The sequence below is a fragment of the Myotis daubentonii genome, chromosome 9 (assembly GCF_963259705.1).
Source record: "Myotis daubentonii chromosome 9, mMyoDau2.1, whole genome shotgun sequence".
Lineage (NCBI taxonomy): Eukaryota > Metazoa > Chordata > Mammalia > Chiroptera > Vespertilionidae > Myotis > Myotis daubentonii.
The window spans coordinates 23165868-23184773 of NC_081848.1; the positions used below are offsets into that span (position 1 = coordinate 23165868).

Below are 18906 nucleotides of genomic sequence, written 5' to 3' on the forward strand. Positions count from 1 at the left end.
ACTTATTTCCAGATCGTTTTGAATTAAAATTAGTATGAATTGTTTATCTGTATTTCTCTTTTTCAGAAATACTTTTTTACTTTCACTGGAAATGTTTTTACTGGGTTTTGAAATATGTCAGGAGAAGAGGAATATCAAAACATTTATGACTGTTTATTACTGTAAAATACCTCCAAGTGTTAATGGGACCGACAATAAAGTAATGATGATTCCACTAACCATCTGACAAACCAGCAGAACCAGAGAGAGCCTATGCTTTGATAATGGTTACATTGAAAAATACTAGTGATAGACTGCTTTTGGGATTGAAGCTTTGGGCCAACCTTCTGCTTGAACATATCAAAAGTTACATAAGATGTGTGAATGTATGTGCATGAGAGTATATGTGTAATATATTTTTAAAAATTTTGCTCCTGATTTTTGTACTTTGTATTAAGTGATTCACCTATTAACTAAAACTTCTTTAAAATTAAAAATGTTGTACATTCAGTCATCTTAGTCAAAGCAGGACAATTTACAGTGCAGATTTCAGTGAGAAGTGCTTCTAGGGCCAAGTGCTTTCTTTCTTCATTTAAATTTAATTAATGAATTCCTTAATGGGAGACCTTTATTTCTGATTTCATCCTTTTTTCCCTTCTGAAGAGGGTGCTCTTGTATTTCCCCAATGCTATTTGAACACTTTCTACCAGCTAAGCATTTAGCACTAATTATTTTCTATAAATCATGCTTTTTGATCCTTATTACAGTCTTATAAGGTTTTGTTATCATATTTTATAAGAAAGAATTTAGAGAGATTACGTAACTTGTCTGAATTATTATTTACTGACTGGTGAAACCAAGTCTCTGATGCTAAAGCTCATGTTTTCAGCCACTGACCGGTTCTGAGCTTTGTGTTCTCTTCTTGGTTTCTGTTGCATCCTTTATATCCTTCATTCCTACACTCCACTGTTAGGAGGTACTTCACATACTCAGCACTTTCATTAGACTGTAGGTCCCTGAAGAAAATGAATCCGTTTTAACACTATCCCCAGTACATAATACATTGATGATATTAGTAAATGTCTGTGCAAGAGTAAGAAAAAGGAGATTTAGGAAGTTCCTGCTTCCCAAATGGAAGGGGAGGGTGGGAAGAACAGGAGGGAAGGTGCCTAAGAGGCCTTTAGTTGGTGATAGAGGTTCTTAGTCTCCATCCTTTCAAGGCAGCTGAGGGGTGCCATGAGGCATATTTGGAGGTGATAAGGGAACCCCTGCTATCTGGAAACAAATTTCTCTGCCTTTGCAGCTTTAACAGGGATGCTTGTAAATTCAGTGGTATTGAGGCAAGAAGTAATCTGTAGTAGGTTCCCAAATTCATTTATTAAGACATAACTTTCTTAATTTGCAAGTATTTAGCTTGAATAATTCTCAGGAATAAGCATAACCAAAAAACCCCCCCCCAAAAACTGAAACAAAATAAATAGAAAAGTAGAGAGTACTTTATCTTATTAAATGATACTATTTTGAAAAGCATATAGAGCCATTTCTATCCCCTTACCAATTATTTTTTTGTATAACTGTTCACCTAAATACTACACTTTAACATAATAGAACTTTTGAGACCAAAAGGGTGGAACATTGCTCTTAGGAATAGTGAGCAGAGGAAAAAGACATTCTGTTATAATAACAGCAGGCCAGTAAATGAGTGGGAATGACTAAGAGATGATGGGATTTGTGTTTTGATCTTGTGGTGGAAAGAAAACTGTGTCACTCTGGCTGAGATAATGGCAGGGCTATTGAAAAACAGATTATGACTAGTGCTGGCCTTTCTTATTGTCAGCCTAAGTTGTGTTCTTTCATATGTAAGCATGTATTTGTATATTCATTTGGTTATTTTGTGGAACCAGAAGTTAACATTTAAATAATATGGACTTGATTTTTTAAATAGGAATAAACAAAGTAATATAGTTTAGGGTGGAATGAGGAGTTGGTTAAAGAAAGGGGAATTCTAGTGAGAGTGACTTCCCATTTACAGGGGTCATGGCTCTGCAAATTTAGATATGTAAATGCATTTGTGATTGTAAATTGTCCGCATGCTCACCTGCTTTAATTGCTCTTCCTAAGGGTTGATAATAAAAATTTAGTACATTAGACTATAATTGCAGTTTTACTCTGAAAGGTATTTTGAGCCTCTTGGAAAAAGGAGTCTACATATGAATAAGTATAAATATAAAGAATAATTTACATTATTAAGAGTATCCCACAGTGCTAATTATATTTTGATCAATTTTGTTGCTTTTGAGAAAATATCCTCTCTGTAACAACTTCATTAATTTCTAAAATGTGTTTATGATTTTTTGACATAGCACACTCAACTAAAACAAATAAAAATATTAATGCTCTTGAAGGCAGAAATTATGTTTTACCTACCCTTGAGGAATTATTATTGTTTTTGTTTCAAAGCACACTTAACTCTCCATTCTTATTAATTACTTTCAGGTTATCGAGGGCCTGGGAATTTTCTGTGTATTTATGGCTGAGCTCAGTGATGGCGAACCTGTGACACGCGTGTCAGAGGTGACACGTGAACTCATTTTTTTGGTTGCTTTTTCTTTGTTAAATGGCATTTAAATATATAAAATAAATATCAAAAATATAAATCTTTGTTTTACTATGGTTGCAAATATCAAAAAATTTCTATATGTGACATGGCACCAGAGTTAAGTTAGGGTTTTTCAAAATGCTGACACACCGAGCTCAAAAGGTTTGCCATCACTGGCTTAGCTATTTGAACCTTGTCAGTGTTTTTTTGTTGTATGTGTGTGTGTGTGTGTGTGTGTGTGTGTGTACTTTCAAAAAAATATTTAAAGGAACAGAAGGGAATCACGATTATAATTTTATTTTTTTAATAACAACTCTGATTAAAGGTTTGGGCAGAGAAGTGCCCATGCTAAGTAAAAATGAGAACAAAATGTCATGATGCTGCAGCTGTGCTAGGACCTTTCTGTGAGGAAAATTTCTGTGCCAAACCTAAGAAATGATGTTGAAGGACAAATCTTTGATTCATATTTCAAATGGGACAATAGTTTGTTTGTGTGGGAGGGAAAAGTTGGGGGCATTTTGATTCAAGATAAAAGATATGTTAAAATTTGTAAAAGCTAGTGAAAGATCAGACAGAGGCTGAAAACTAGGACTACAGGCTTTATTAGAGGAGAAGGACCTGCCGGGCTGTCTGGCAAGGGGAGGACAGCAGCAGGTGCAGAGGTGGGCACGCCTTTTGAGGGGCGGAATGGGAAGGGGTAGGGACTTAGTGTACTCGGCACACACTGATTGGTGGCTTACTGTATGGTCCATATAGGAACAAGGGTTTAGGGTATTTGGCAGGTGTGGATTGGTGGTTCAATGTATAGTCCATATAAGGTACATGGTTAGTCACTCAGGTATTTCCGGGCTGCAGATTACGTCATACTTACCAGTTGGGGGAAGGGAGGATCTATCAGCTAGTTTAGCAAATATTTCCAATATTTAGAACTATAGCTCTTCAGTTCATTTGTGATACTAGAATTTTATGTCTGTGCTCTGAATCATACAGTCTTAGCTTTGAACTTCAAGACCATCTTGTATAGCAGTTTCATCCCTCAGGTCTTCCTTATGACTTTGAATATCATCATGGAATTGAATTCATTGAATGTCATTGATGTCATCATTCACAAAGCCAACACTTCCCGCTCCATTTTGGATACTATTCATGATAAAAGGCCTTGGATACAGAAGATGACCCTTTTTGTAGCCTGCCAATTAGAAGGAATATGGATAATAGAGAATGATTGCTTGGTTTGGAATCATAGCTGTGTGTTTCAATTAAGCATATGCTGCAAAGTTTTTATTTTTGGTGGCTGAGGGCAGAGATTTAGGGGATGTGGCATTTAGTGATTAAAGCAGATACTATGGAAAGGCAATAATTTAATATAGTAATACTACAGTTTTAAAAATTTGTTTGAAATCTCTATGTGAAACTTATGAAACTAAGAACCATTTAAAAATGTATTTGGAACATGAAACTGAATGTTTATATGTCATTGTTTCATTTTTGTGGCCAAATTTTATCCAATTTGGCTTTTGTCAAAAAATAAGTGATGTGACTTTGTGACTTTTCCACAAGTCACTTTTTCCTTTGTAATGATGGATTTGATAATCTCAAATATTTCTTTATTTAATGTTTTTCTCTATAAGTCAGTTATCCCTTTAAATTATTTTAGTGAAAATAGACCTGGCCTCTATATTTTATGAATATGTTGTAAATGCTAATCTCTAAAGAGTTCTGATTTTTATTTGGGAAGCTTTGTTGGTAAATAAACATTTATTGAGTTTTTTCATTTTATCAAACTAGAACACACAGATTTGCTTGAAAACTTAACAAAGAACTAATAAGAAATAGCTGTGAATTAAATACTAATGTGCTGAGGGGACATCTATCCAGGGTCAACCAGGAGGAAGGATGTGAATCTGGAAAGTCTTCCTGCGGCGGTGCCTTGTTCCTTAGATAGCTCCATACATATTTGCTTTTTGCTTTAAACTTAAGTCATTTTAACAGTAACTTCCATTTTCCACATTTATTACATTGTCGATTGCAGGATGCTGGCTCCTTCCCCTTCCTGCCCTCTGGATTTTTTGTAAACAGTGGTATTTATATATAAAAGAATCTTAGAGTTTAAACAGCATTTTCACTTGATTTTTATAACTACCCAATGAAATAAGGAGAGCCATTGTTTTTATCCTTATTTTACAATATGAAATTGAAGCTCTGAGAGGCTATATATTACTTTCCATGACTTATGAGACATAATTTTCTTTCTCTTCTCCTACCTTAAACTTACATGTCCTGGTTGCAGTGGGAGAGTAGTTTATCTATGTTTTAGGATTTGCCAAAGTGTCCCTTGCATCATTGTGAAGATAAATTTTAGTATGGCTACATTTAATAGTGTCCCTATTAAATGCTTAACTTTTTGGTCATGAAATAAAATAATACACAGCACTTACCATGAAAATGGACAGGGTCTGTTTTTCTAACAATCCTATATAATAGAACCCTAATATGCAAATCGACTGAACGGTAGAACGACTGGTCACTATGATGCACACTGACCAACAGGGGTCAGACGCTCAATGCAGGAGCTGCCCCCAACCCGCAGGACTCTAGCTGTGGGGAGTGAGGCTGGCGAGCAGGCGGCACCGGGCCAGCGAAGGCGTGTGTGAGCAGGGGGCCCTGATTGCCCCGCTGGTCGCCCCACAGATTGGCCCTGATCACTGGCCAGGCCTAGGGATCCTACCTGTGCACAAATTTTGTGCACCAGGTCTCTAGTGATTTAATAATTAGAATTGGTTGCTAGAGGGGAGATACAAAATTTCCTTTTCTAGAGATTATTTTGTTTACTTGTCTTGTTTTAAACAAACTGTATTAACTTTTCTCTGGCAGAGATTATCTGATTATGGATGACTTACCACCGCCTTTAAGGATCAGATTGTTAGAGTTGTTTACATTGTTTTGGTGTTTCTGTTTGTCAGGTAATACATTAACTTTATTATTTTATTTTTATAAGTATATGAACTGTTTCTGGTATATAGTTAGCACTCAGTAAGTATTAACTAAGTGGAGGAGTCAGAATATTTTAAAATCAAAAAAATATGTCAGATGATAATACATATTCTAAGAAAAATAAAGGAGGAAGGGAATAGATAATGAGTGGGTAGGTTTGGTGCGGCTTACTTATAATCTATAGTAATAATCTATAATAATAAAAGCGTAATATGCTAGTTAGACCAGACGACCTTCCAGATGACCCTCCAGACAAAGCCAGGGCTGCAAGGGAAGTCCGGGTCCTGGGTGACTGCTGGCGGCTGGAGGAAAGCCGGGGTCTGGGTGCCAGAGGGAACCTGGTGCCGGCAGCCAGGGGAAGGAAGGCCTACTCTTACATGAATTTCGTGCATCGGGCCTCTAGTTTTAAATAAAAGGACCAGGAAAGATCATATCAAGAAGGCAGCATTTCAGCAAAAAAGCTGAACGAAGTGAAGGAAAATTGGGAATATTTGTGAGAAGAGAATTCTAGATAGAGATGACCAATGGTATAAAATTCTTGAAGTGGGAACTTGTCTGGTGTGTTTGAGGAAGAGCAGGAGTCCTGTGAGGTGCAAGGGCACAGGAGGGAAGATAGGAGAAGATGAGATCAGGGAGATAAGGGTGGGGGCAGATCATGAAAGGCCTTTTAGCTATTTTAAGGACTTTGTTTTTATTCTGAGTGAGATGGGAAGATAGTGGCAGTTTTTTTGCAGAGGAGTGACACTATCAGCTGTTTCAAAAGGATCACTCTGGTTGCTGTGTTAACAGACTGTGATGCAGAAGCTTGGAGACTGGTTATAGACAATTGGAATCATCAGGAGGGAGATGATAGTGGTGGCTGAAGAGGCAGAGAGAAATGATTGGATACTGGACATGTTTTGTAGGTGCAACCAACCTTATTTCCTGACTAAACATGTCATGTAATAAGAAGCTCCCAAGATGACTCTAAAGTTTTTGGCTGAAGAAAGTTTAGGATAGAATTACCACTTACTAAGGTATAGAGCTGGTTTCCAGAAGAAGAGCAGGAGTTTGGTATTAGACATCCAGAATAGATGTTAAAAAAGTTATTGGAATCTGCAGTTCCAGAGAGAAGTGTGGGATAGCATTATAAATTTTGGTTTATCAAGTTAAGGATGTTCAAGCTATAAGCCTGGACGAGATTATTAAGCAAGGGGAAGTGTACATAATGAAGATAAGAGGTTCAAGGACTGAGTGTTAAGGGGTGTTCGAGTGTTACGATATAAGAAGGTAAGAAGCAATCATTACAGGAGACTTGAGAGAGAGTGTCTAGTGACTAGTGAGGTAGCCATAAGTGTTTTGGAATCCCAGGGTAGAAAGTGTTTCAAAGAGGAAGGATCAACTATGTCAAATGCTACTTATGGACGAGGCATAAGTGTTGACAATGGAGTATAGCAAAGTGGAGGTTCTTGATGACCTTTAAAAAAACATTTTTGCTGGCCTGATGGGAGTGAGTTCAAGAGAAAGTGAGATGTGAGGAATTGGAAGCAGTGAACATAAACATCTCTTTCAACACTTGCTGTAAATAAGCTCAGAGAAATGAAGTGGTAGTTGGAGGGGTTGAGAGAAATAATAGCATGTTTCTATATTGGTTGGAATGATTGAGTAGAGAGGGAAAATTTTGAACCAGAGGGAAGAACTGATAGAGTTTCTTGTGTAGATGAGAGAAGATGAAGTTTAATGGAGAGCTGGCTTGAGATGGGAGTATGTACAATTTTTCCCTAGTAAGAGAAAGGAAGGCACAGTACATATGCATAAGTGTACATAACTTGTGGTTCGGGGAACTTGTGGAAGGTCTTGATTCCTTCTGTATTTTTCAGTGAAATAGTAACAGATTATTAAAATTCAGGATGGAGAGGGTTAGGAAAGAAAAAAAAATCTGAAATAGTAGTCTAGAAGAATGAGGATATATGGATGAGGAGAATGTGTGATTGCTGGGCAGTATTGCTGGGTCTAGTTGAGGTAAGTGATCATCAATTCAAAGTAAATCCAGGGCAGATGGGTGTATTTTTTTCTCGAGACTATTCAACTGTATGGATGCAGGTCTGGAGTAGGCAGAGAGTTGGCTTTGACTAGCATTTTGGTGTTGCCAGGTAAGTACCACAAAGCAAGGGATTTACTGTAATGACAGGCCATGGAGTTTCATAAATTGGGGAAAGAGAGAAGTGAAGACATGAAATAGAGTCAATGAAAGATAGTAGGAACAATGGAGGTCTTCATATGATTGAACAATTGAAGATGTTGGCTGGTGTACTAGAGAGAATGAGCTGGTGGTTTGAAATTTAAATTAAGGAGGGCTTACAGTTAATTAGTAATGCCAGTGTTAAGGGGATGATCATGATCTGAGATACAGTGGAGCAGAGGAGCAGAGGAGATCATTGGAGCAGAGGAGATCAAGGAGCTGAGAGGCGAGGTGTTAGATGCTAATTTATTTATTTTTTTTATTTTTATTTTTTTTAAAAATATATTTTATTGATTTTTTCAGAGAGGAAGGGAGAGAGATAGAGAGTTAGAAACATCGATGAGCGAGAAACATCGATCAGCTGCCTCCTGCACATCTCCCACTGGGGATGTGCCCGCAACCCAGGTACATGCCCTTGACTGGAATCGAACCTGGGACCTTTCAGTCCGCAGGCCGACGCTCTATCCACTGAGCCAAACCGGTTTTGGCAGATGCTAATTTATATGAATACTGAAATCATTAAGAATTATGGCAATTGTATAAATATTAGAAAGAATGATGGTGAGCCTGAAGTTAATTCTTCAAAGAATCAAGGAGAGTGACGTAGATTGGTAGATAACTTCAATAAGGAGGAGGGATAGTGTGTAGAATACTGTGATGACATGAGATGAAGAGATTGAATACTTGGGGTCTTTAGACAGAGAAAGGAAGAATAGTCTGAAAAGTAGTAAAGAGGAAAAAGACCCAATTTCCAGACCCAGTGGTTGGAGAGTGGTGTATGAGAAAAAATGAGAGCTTATTTTCCCATTTGAAAGAGCTGTAGTGAGAGCAGTGTCCTTGGGAAAACCAGGCTTTAGTTAGAGTAAAAGGTAAAGAGACCATTTAAGAAAGAGAGAGAAAGTAGAGGGACTTTTGTTAAAGATTGACTTTAAAATCCAGAAGCACAGGAATTGGGGGAGGGAGATGGTTACTTGAAGATGGGATCAGAAGAGGCAATTAGAGTCTGGTAGTTCTGATCTCTTATGGGAACTGCTGAAAACAGAGATAAAGGGTATAATGAAGTTAGTTCTTACAGTTTTTAGAATGGCATGTGGTGAGGCTGTAAGAGTTGAGTGGTAGGTAAGGGTGAGATTCTGTAAGGTCCACTCACAATTCTGGGATCTCCTTCGCTTCATCAATGGTATTGGGGCGGCTGAAGGAGAAATGGAGGGACATTCATACTCCAGAGATTTGGATTTCTGATGCCCTTTCTTAACTTCTACTGATGGAAGCTAGACACTGGGGTAATGAATGGCCTTATTTGGAACACAAGGAGCTGAATAAATGACCAATTATGAAGTAGATTTTATCATCTCCATTTTATACATGAAGAAACAGACTCAGAGATGTAGAGCATCCCGCCCAACGTCTCATGACTACTGAGTAGTGGAGTAAGGAAATGAACTAGTCTTAAACTAGTCAGGGAACAGTAACATTCTATGAGATAAATTGTCATTTACTTTGAGATCCTACGGTAACACTTGGATTCATGCTGAATTCTAAATGTGGGATTTAATTAACAATTGAGTTTTTCATATAGAATGTTTCCTGTGTTTTTTGTCCAAAAACTTTAAAAAAATTATGGGAAACAGTCCTAAATGCACTGTTTTCTGCTGGCCTGTTCTTAACCCACTTCTAAATCCAGTTTAGCTTTATCTTCTGAGGGAGCATTCCCTGATTATTCTTAACTGAACTTTGTCTTCATACAGTGAGCATGTGTGATAGAAGTATGTGGGAGGAGTGTGTGTGTGCTCACGCGCATGCACTTATTTTATCTCCCCAGTTAGATAATAAGCACCCTGAGGGTATTTCTCCTTTTGGTTCTGCACTCCTGTCAGAAGCAATGTGATATAATCAAAAGGGGACCTTCTTCTATAGCTGGTTCTGCCACTAATTTGATATTATATTTGAAACCATTTACTTCACTTTTCTGGGCTGTACTTTATTTGTAAATGAGGGAGGTTTCACTATCATGATCTCCAAGGTCCTTGAAAGTTATAATCTACTAGAGGCCCCGTGCATGAGCACAGGTAGGGTTCCCAGGACTGGCTGGTGATCAGGGCCGATGGGGGCCTTCGGGCTGCAGGCCGCGGGCCTTTCTTCCCTGGGGCCTTCCTTCATTCAGTGCCGCCCCCTGGTGGTCAGCACATGTCATAGCGGTCGGTTAAACTCCCAAGGGGACAATTTGCATATTAGCCTTTTATTATATAGGATAATTTACTAACTGGTTAGCAGAATAATTGGTTAACTAATGCCTGTATTTGCATTTGAAAGGGACAATTTAAAAAATATTATTTGGTGTAATTCTAGTTACTTACCATACAGCTTAATGACATTGTAAGATGTGGTCTGTAGCCAAGCAGGATCAGAGAGAAATAGGGCCGGAGAGAGGTGAGTCAGATGGTACTAGCAGCAAGTATTTGGGACCAAGAACACTAAATATATGTTTGAAAATGGTCTGTTCTGAGGTGATAACTGAAGCTTTGAGAATCCATGATATTTCTGAGAGAGATTGAGTACAGAGAACAGAACCAAGGTCAGAACTTTTAAGAGAATCTATATTTAGAGAGCAGCTGGAAGAAAAGAACCTAGAGAAGTTGAGAGAATATTAAAGAAAGCTAGTACATTTTAATGACAGTGGAAGTTTAGAGAGAAAATCCCAACAGGGAGGCAGTGACAGTAATGTCACATATTGCAGAGAAGAAGTTATGGAAGACAAGCACTGAGAAATGACACTGGAGGTCATTAATGACATCCAGAAAGTAATATCAATAGAGTAGTTGAAGGTTGAATTCAATGTGCCATTAATGTTTCTGACAAATCATTGTTGAATTCCTCCTAAATGTCCAGTGTTGTGTAAAGTGGATGTCTGTATGTATACTAACACACACCCAAAGGAGACTGGATGGGACAGGATAGAGAGCATAGAAGGAAGGACTGTCCTTGAACACGAAAAGCGTCATGCTGTCACCTAAGACAGGAAGAAAGAGAGGGAAGCCAGAAGTTGAAGACGACCATGCCTCATTGCCTCAATTTTTAAATTCAAATTAGATTATTGTTTCTAAAACATTATATAGAGTGTTGACATAATCATTGGTTTGACATATCTATTTAATAAATCCGCCGAAACCGGCTTGGCTCAGTGGATAGAGCGTCGGCCTGCGGACTGAAAGGTCCCAGGTTCGATTCCGGTCAAGGGCATGTACCTGGGTTGCGGGCATATCCCCAGTAGGAGATGTGCAGGAGGCAGCTGATTGATGTTTCTCTCTCATCGATGTTTCTAACTCTCTATCTCTCTCCCTTCCTCTCTGTAAAAAATCAATAAAATATATTAAAAAAAAATAAATCCATTGGATTTTTCTCTTCTTTTACTTTTATTTAGCATTACATAATATTGGCTGCCTATTTTGAAACACTCTTCTTGGCTTTCACAATGTTTCTCTTGATTCTCCCCTCTTTCTATTTTTTCTTCACACCTACCTCCAGTCTTTATTTTATGAAAATGAATGTAGTTCCATTCACTAATTCTCACATCTCTTCTTGCTTTATATGCTGTTCCTGGGCTACATGATTCAGTCTCATAGATTTAGCTATCACTTAGCTATAATCTCTCCAGGGAGTGCCCAAACTGGACAAGTTTCATATTTCCACTTACATGATGAATACATCCACTTGGATATTTTGCAAGAAGCTCAAATTCAACATTAAAATCTAGTTTATTCTACATATCTATTCAAACTCTTCTTTATTTCTTATATCATTATGTGATCTATTACAATAGTCTAAATAGCCTAATTCAGTAGCCTGTTAACTAATATATCTTCCTCTAGAATCCCCTACTCCCCCAATTGATACTTCATAACCCTAGCAGCATATATGACACTTCTGTTCAGAAATGTTTGATGGCTTCCTGTTGCCTACAGAATACAATCTTATCATGGTTTATTTATAGAACACAGCTCAACCTTTCTTGCTTTCAACCTGCCATGATTCACAAAGGCCAGTCACATTGGTTTCCCCAAATTTTTTACTTATGCTGTTCTGTCTAGAATATTTTTACTCTTCCACTCTACCACCAAATCTTACTAACAGGCCAATGTCCATCAAAACTGACACATCTTTTCATGTATCTCAGTCATATCCAATCTTTTCCTCCTCTGTCTTCCCATAGTATTGTTTAAACAACTCTTATATAGTCAGATTTGTAGACAGTTAAATAGGAGTCTGCCTCTCCCATGAGACATCATTTGGGAACGCATCTAATGTTGCTTATCACATGTATCTTCACAGTGCCACTCATCCAAAATAGAGTAATTAGTAAATCAACATTGCCTGAATGAATGAATGAATGAATGGTCAGGTAAAATCTAAAATGCTTTGGCCTACTAGTGTATATATGGTGTGCTGCACATTTCCCCGTTGATGTCTTGATACCAGCTCAGACTTAAGAATTCCAAGGTAGAATTCATCCCTCTTCAAACTACCTTCTTTTCTTTTTAAAATACATTTTTATTGATTTTGGAGAGGAAGGGGGAGGGAGAGAGAGATAGAAACATCAGTGATGATAGAGAATCATTGATTGGCTGCCTCCTGCATGCCCCACACTGGAGATACAGCCTGCAGCCAGGCGTATGCCCTGATCGGGAATCAAACCTTCCCATGACCTACTGGTTCATATGTTGATACTCAACCACTGAGGCACACCGGCTGGGCACCTACTTTCCTTTTTTTGCTCTCTAATTTGGCACACTGGTTTCTTCATCAATAAGATTTGGGTCATATTTTGTCCCTTTTCTCTCCCTTTCTCATCATGTCAAGTCAGTTGCCAAGTTCTGTTGATTTTATCTCTACAGTGTCTCTTGTATCCACTCCTATTTAATTTTTACTGCTAGCAGATTTCCTGCTATTATCATTCACTCTTTGGCCTATTGTTAAAATAATCTTCCTCAAGCACAGAAACTTTCAGTAGCTTCTCACTGTTTTAAGAACTGCCCACCAATTTTGTAGGACCTGCCTCAGTTTAATCAAAACCTACCTTTTCAGGTTTATCTCTGTGTGTTTTAAGTAACCTATATTTCAACCAAAGTGGTCTGCCTCTTAAAATAGCTTTTAACATGCCCTGAATTTTCCACTTCCCCTTCCCCTTGCTATTCATTTGTTTAGTGAAATGGTTGAGAAGGTGTTAAAACACCTTTACTATATTTTGGCTAACCTCAAATGCTGTCTCTTTCTTAAGCCCCTAAATTAAAGCTGTATATGAGCTTTTCAGTATCCAAACTTCCAGGTGTTTTATTTCTCTCTCATTCATATTTCATGTTCTACATTGTGTTGTATTTTTAGTGCACTTGAATTTAGTACCTTGGAATGAAGGCTCATTAGAGGCAGCAACCCCGTGTTAAATATTTATCTCTGTTTCTCTAGGAGTTCCTAGAACAGTTGTATCTTGCATACAGTGGGTACTCAGGAGCATTGGTTAAACTGAGATATGGGATAACCAAAAGAATATGCTAGTGAAGGGAGATGAACATTTATAGTATCAGAACAGAGAAAAGACCATTATTATAATCAGGTCATTAATAATTATAGAAAGAGCCATTTTAGGGGGTTGATAAAGGCAAAAGCTAGATTGCAAAGGATTAAGGAGTGAGTTGGGCACTGAGAAAATGGAGCCAGTGAGGATAGACAGTTTGTGGTAATGTGGAAGGTGGCTAAACTCTGAAGAAATGGAATATGGTCTGCAGATTTGGAAAGACTTGTGAAAGAAAACCACAAGACTCTTTGTGTAGTGTTTGAAAGAAAAATGAGTGTGCTGTCGGAAATGCAAGTGCCAAGTTTATTCCCAAGTCATGTGTTTTCATTTTTCACCTTGGCAGCAGAGAAGTACTCCACATGAGCCAGGCCACTGAAGCTAATTATGGGTTCCAGTGTACTGAGGTCACAAGGTTAGAGTAAGTGTGCAAATCACAGCGTCAGAAGTCTTGTAAGCATAACCCTGTTGGGTGCTGGCAAGGGTGATGTTCTGAGTCAATTGAGTTTATATTCCTCTGTTCCAGTTCATTCTGATGAAATTATTTAGGGAGGAGAGTTACTGAGACAAGTGTATATAGATATTTAGGGGCTCTATCCCTTTTATTATGACAGGTATATTTTGAAATGTAAGACATTTAAAATAAACCATTACTTAGCTAAATTAGAATATTTTTGAAATGTATTTTAAAAGATAATTATAGTTTCTGCTAAAATCACTTAATATGAGAACAGTAAAAATATTTAAAGAAACATGGCTTACATTTCTTGATAGGATGCCATAGCAGGGGTGTTGTATATATTTATAGAGTGATAGCCCAGAGCTCCTGAAATAAGTGTAGCTATTGGATTTAATTTTCCTGTGATTCTGTTGTACATAAACTTCTCTTACAGACTTTATTGTAAAAAATACAATATCGGAATATTTCTATTTAGTCTATGAGTCTTAACTTCATATTCAAGACTAAGTCTGTGATTACATAATTAGAAAATACAGTGTGAGGCAAAATAGGTTTACAGTTGTGAGTATGCAGAACAGAGTTTATTCTTGTATTATTATTTGTCATATTATTTTGCATAGAACTAGAAACCTACTTTTGCCCCACCCTGTAAATATAGACACAAACACATATACATTTATTTTTTGGCAATTTAATTTTTCAATATTTATCTAGATATTGTATGATCATTACAAATTATAGAATAGTCATTTCATTAGAACTAAAAGGTATCATTTGGGCCAGGGTTCTTAATTTTAAATTCCCTGATGTTATAAGCAATTCATAGAATAGGTTTCATGAGAGTCTTAAGAAGGTATATAATCACCAAAAAACTAACCACTAAAGTAGTCTAGTCATTACTTTTCATAGATAATGAAACTGTAATGAGGAATGGGAATTAAGTCACATGGCCAAGGATACTGCTGTTAGCTTCATAGGACTAAAAACCTGGTTTTTCAGTTCCCAACTACTACTTTAATCGTCCCACTGGAAATAACAGATTCCTACCAGTTGTGTAACGATTATTTGTCATTCACTTAAGACATAGTATCTAAAGAAATATTTTCCCCAGTGTGATAAAAAGTTTTAAAATGGAAATGGGACCCTATATGTGGTATATAAAATAATATATACACAATAACTCATAAAAGAAAAATGAGATTTTATCTTCCCTTACCCTTGTTTTACCCCTTCCCTTGTTTTTCATTCTGTATTGGATGTTCTGATCATTGCCTCTGATGAATTTGATTAGAATAACCCAATCTTTTGATCATTCTTTCACTCATTAATTAATTCAACAAATATTTCTTGAGTGTGCTATGCCAGGCACCATGCTAGGTCCTAGGAATAGAATGGTGAGCACAGTTGACATGTTTCCTTGGTAAAGTTTGTATTCTTCAGGGACATAGATGTTAATCAGACATTTACAAAGAAATGTAAGAACAGTGGAAAGAATGAGAAGCACACAGGGCTTTGAGAAGAACTGCTAGGAGCACTGGTCTGGGACATTGGGTCAGATTTCAGTTGAGGAAATGGTGTTCAGTTGAGAACTTAAGTCAGGAAGGAGTTTGGTAGACCCATGCTCCCTGCAGAGGAGCCAGCTTATTTAAGGATTTCAAAGAAGGATGGTGTGGTTTGACTCAGGAGAGCAAGGGGGGGGGGGGGGGCGGGGGGAGAGAGAGAAATTCATGCATTGGTAGGGTCCCTAGCAGCTGCCGGCTGCCAGCCAGGGCCTCCCTCTCTTTCCCCAGCCTGCCCCACCCTCTGTTCAAACTCCTGGAGGAACTCCTGGTCGAGGGGACAATTTGCATACTACGCTTTTATTATATAGGTTGCTCACTCATATCGAATTTCCCCATATGTCTAAAAAAAAACTCTTTGTAGATGATTTTTTTGAATTAGGATTCAGTAATATATTATATATAGTTAACCTCTTAATTTAGAGCAGTTTCCCCCCACTTTTACTTTTCATGTCATTGCATATCTGCAGATTTTTCCTTTAGAAGGTCCAGCATTCTGGATTGATTCTTTGTGGTTTATTTTATTGTTCTTGTATACTTGTGCTATCCAATACATTAGCACATGTATGTGGCTTTTGAGCACTTGAAATATGGCTATCTAAACTGAGATGTGCTGTAAGTGTAAAATTCATACCAGATAGTACGAAATAAAGAATAAAAATATCAATATATTTTTTCATTAATAACTTTTTATATTGACATGTTAAAAGGATAGAGAAAGGTTATTATTGATGACAACAAAATAGTTTTCCATTGGGACTGTCCTGTTGCTTTTTAAACTTTATAGAACTTGCAAGCCTTTTTTTTAAATTTATTTTTTATTAAATCTTTATTGTTCAGATTATTACAGTTGTTCCTCTTTTTCCCCCCCCAGAGCTCCCCTCCACCCAGTTCCCACCCCACCCTCTGCCCTTACCTCCCCACCCCCACTGTCCTCATCCATAGGTGTACGATTTTTGTTCAGTCTCTTCCCACATCTCCCACACCCTTTTCCCCCCCAAGAATTGTCAGTCCACTCCCTTTCTATGCCCCTGATTCTATTATATTCACCAGTTTATTCTGTTCATCATATTTTTTATTCACTTGATTTTTAGATTCACTTGTTGATAGATATGTATTTGTTATTCATAATTTTTATCTTTACCTTTTTCTTCTTCTTCCTCTTCTTAAAGAAGACCTTTCAGCATTTCATATAATATTGGTTTGGTGGTGATGAACTCCTTTAGCTTTTTCTTATCTGTGAAGCTCTCTATCTGACCTTCAATTCTGAATGATAGTTTTGCTGGATAAAGTAATCTTGGTTGTAGGTTCTTGGTATTCATCACTTTGAATATTTCTTGCCACTCCCTACTGGCCTGCAAAGTTTCTGTTGAGAAATCAGCTGACAGTCATATGGGTACTCCCTTCTAGGTAACAGACTGTTTTTCTCTTGCTGCTTTTAAGATTCTCTCTTTGTCTTTTGTTCTTGGCATTTTAATTATGATGTGTCTTGGTGTGGTCCTCTTTGGATTCCTTTTGTTTGGGGTTCTCTGTGCTTCCTGGACGTGTAGGTCTATAACACCAGGTAGGGGAAATTTTCAGTCATTATTTCTTCAAATAGGTTTTCAATATCTTGCACTCTCTCTTCTTCTGGCACCCCTATAATTCGGATGTTGGTACGCTTGAAGTTGTCCCAGAGGCTCCTTACACTATCTTCATATTTTTGGATTCTTTTTTCTTTTTGTTTTTCCGGTTGGGTGTTTTTTGCTTCTTAGTATTTCAGATCTTTGACTTGATTCTTGCGATCCTCTGGTCTGCTGTTGGGAGTCTGTATAATATTCTTTATTTCAGTCAGTGTATGCAAAATTTCTGGTCCTTGTTCATATCCTCGAGGGTCTCACTAGATTTCTTGAGGGTCTCACTAAATTTATTGGCGGTTTCTAGAAAATTCTTGAAAAACCTTATAACCGTGGTTTTGAACTCTATATCCAGTAGTTTGCTTTCCTCCATTTCTGTCATTTGTGACCTGTTTCTTTGTCTCCGCATTTTGGCTGCTTCCCTGTGTTGATAGAGTGGCTTTCTGTGTTAGGTGTCCTATAGGGCCCAGTGGCTCAGCCTCCCCAATTACCTGAGGTGGACACTCTTGGTGCACCCCCTTGTGGGCTTTGTGCACAGTCTTGTTGTAGTTAAGCCTTGATTGTTGTAGGTATCACTGGGAGGAATTGACCTCCAGGCCAGTTGTCTGTGAGAATCAGCTGTGTCTATGGTGGGAGAACATCTGTGCTGGAGACACCCTTCTGGGGCAAAACTTGCTTCAGTGGGGCTTTGGTGCTCTCTGAGTCTGCCCCCTGAGTGTGTCCCTTATGGATCTGAGGAGTTGTAATCTGGATGGTCCCACTCCTTCCACTGGGTACACTGGCTCTTAGATGTCGAAGGAGGTGCTAATTTAGCCTCTGCCTGAGGCTACCCAGCAGGAGCTACGGAGAGGTCTGCAGATTCCTCTTCTTTGTTTGGGGTTTGGAGGTGCCCAGATGAGGCCCAGCTGTGAAACAGTGCAAGCTGCTGTGGGGCCTTGGGCCTTCTTTTGGATGTTCTGGGTCTCTCTGACCCAGCTGCAGTTTGTTGGGTAATTTTAGATTGCAAAGGGCCAGGCCATTCATATGCAAAAGCCTCTGCGCACAGCTTGGGTGGGGTGGGGTCTCAGGGAATCAACAGGGTGGAGCAAACAGCTATGGCTGATCCTCAGTCCTACCCTAAGAAGCCCCGTGTCTCAGTGTCTGGGTAATTGCTGCAAGCACCTCTGAAAGCCGCCCTCGATTTCAGCCTGCTGCCAGACAGTCCGGTTTCTCCCCGTATGAGTCTGGGCCCCCAGAGACTTGCCCGGGAGCTTGTGTCTCCCTCCCGATTGAAAAAGACAACTGCGTCCTCAGTTGCCAGCCTTTTCCGCGCACGCCTCCGTACCTCTGCACTTACTTCCGCACCTCCTCTGAGTCTCAGTGTGCTTTTCTCTTTCCTTCTAGTTGTAGAATTTCCACTCAGCCAGCCTTCCTGTGGCTCTGGGTGATGTCTGTTTTGTCTTTTAATTGTAGTTTTGAAGTGGTTGTGCGAGGCAGCAATTTCAGGTGTTTACCTATGCTGCCATCTTGGTTTCTCCCTTGCAAGCCTTTTTTACATAAGAAAATATTTTTTATTTTTAGGAAGAAAATATTTTTAAATTATAATTTCAAATAGGAAATTTTTCACTTCAAAAGCCAAGAGAAATTCCTTTGATGACATTCATCTTCTATGACTACTAGTCTGCTTGGGCTTGCTAAAATTCTATGGACTGGGTGGCTTAAATAATAGAAGTTTGTTTCTCACAGTTCTGGTGTCTGGGAAGTCTAAGATCAAGGTGTTTGCTGATTTGATTCTTGGTGAGGGCTCTCTTTAACTGGCTTGCAGATGGCTGCCTTCTCATTGTGTCCTCACATGGCCTTTCCTAGGTGCTTGCAGAGAGAAGGCGGGACAGGGAGAGGAAGAGAATATAAATGAACCCCTAGGGGTTCTCTT

The 18906-nt window shown here is 38.4% G+C and overlaps 1 protein-coding gene across 2 annotated transcripts in view; it reads left to right on the top strand.

Annotated features, from left to right (window-relative positions):
- Positions 1 to 18906, top strand: part of MTMR2 (myotubularin related protein 2) — a 104649-nt gene that overhangs the window by 17450 nt on the left and 68293 nt on the right. The gene's annotated exons all lie outside the window — the stretch shown is intronic.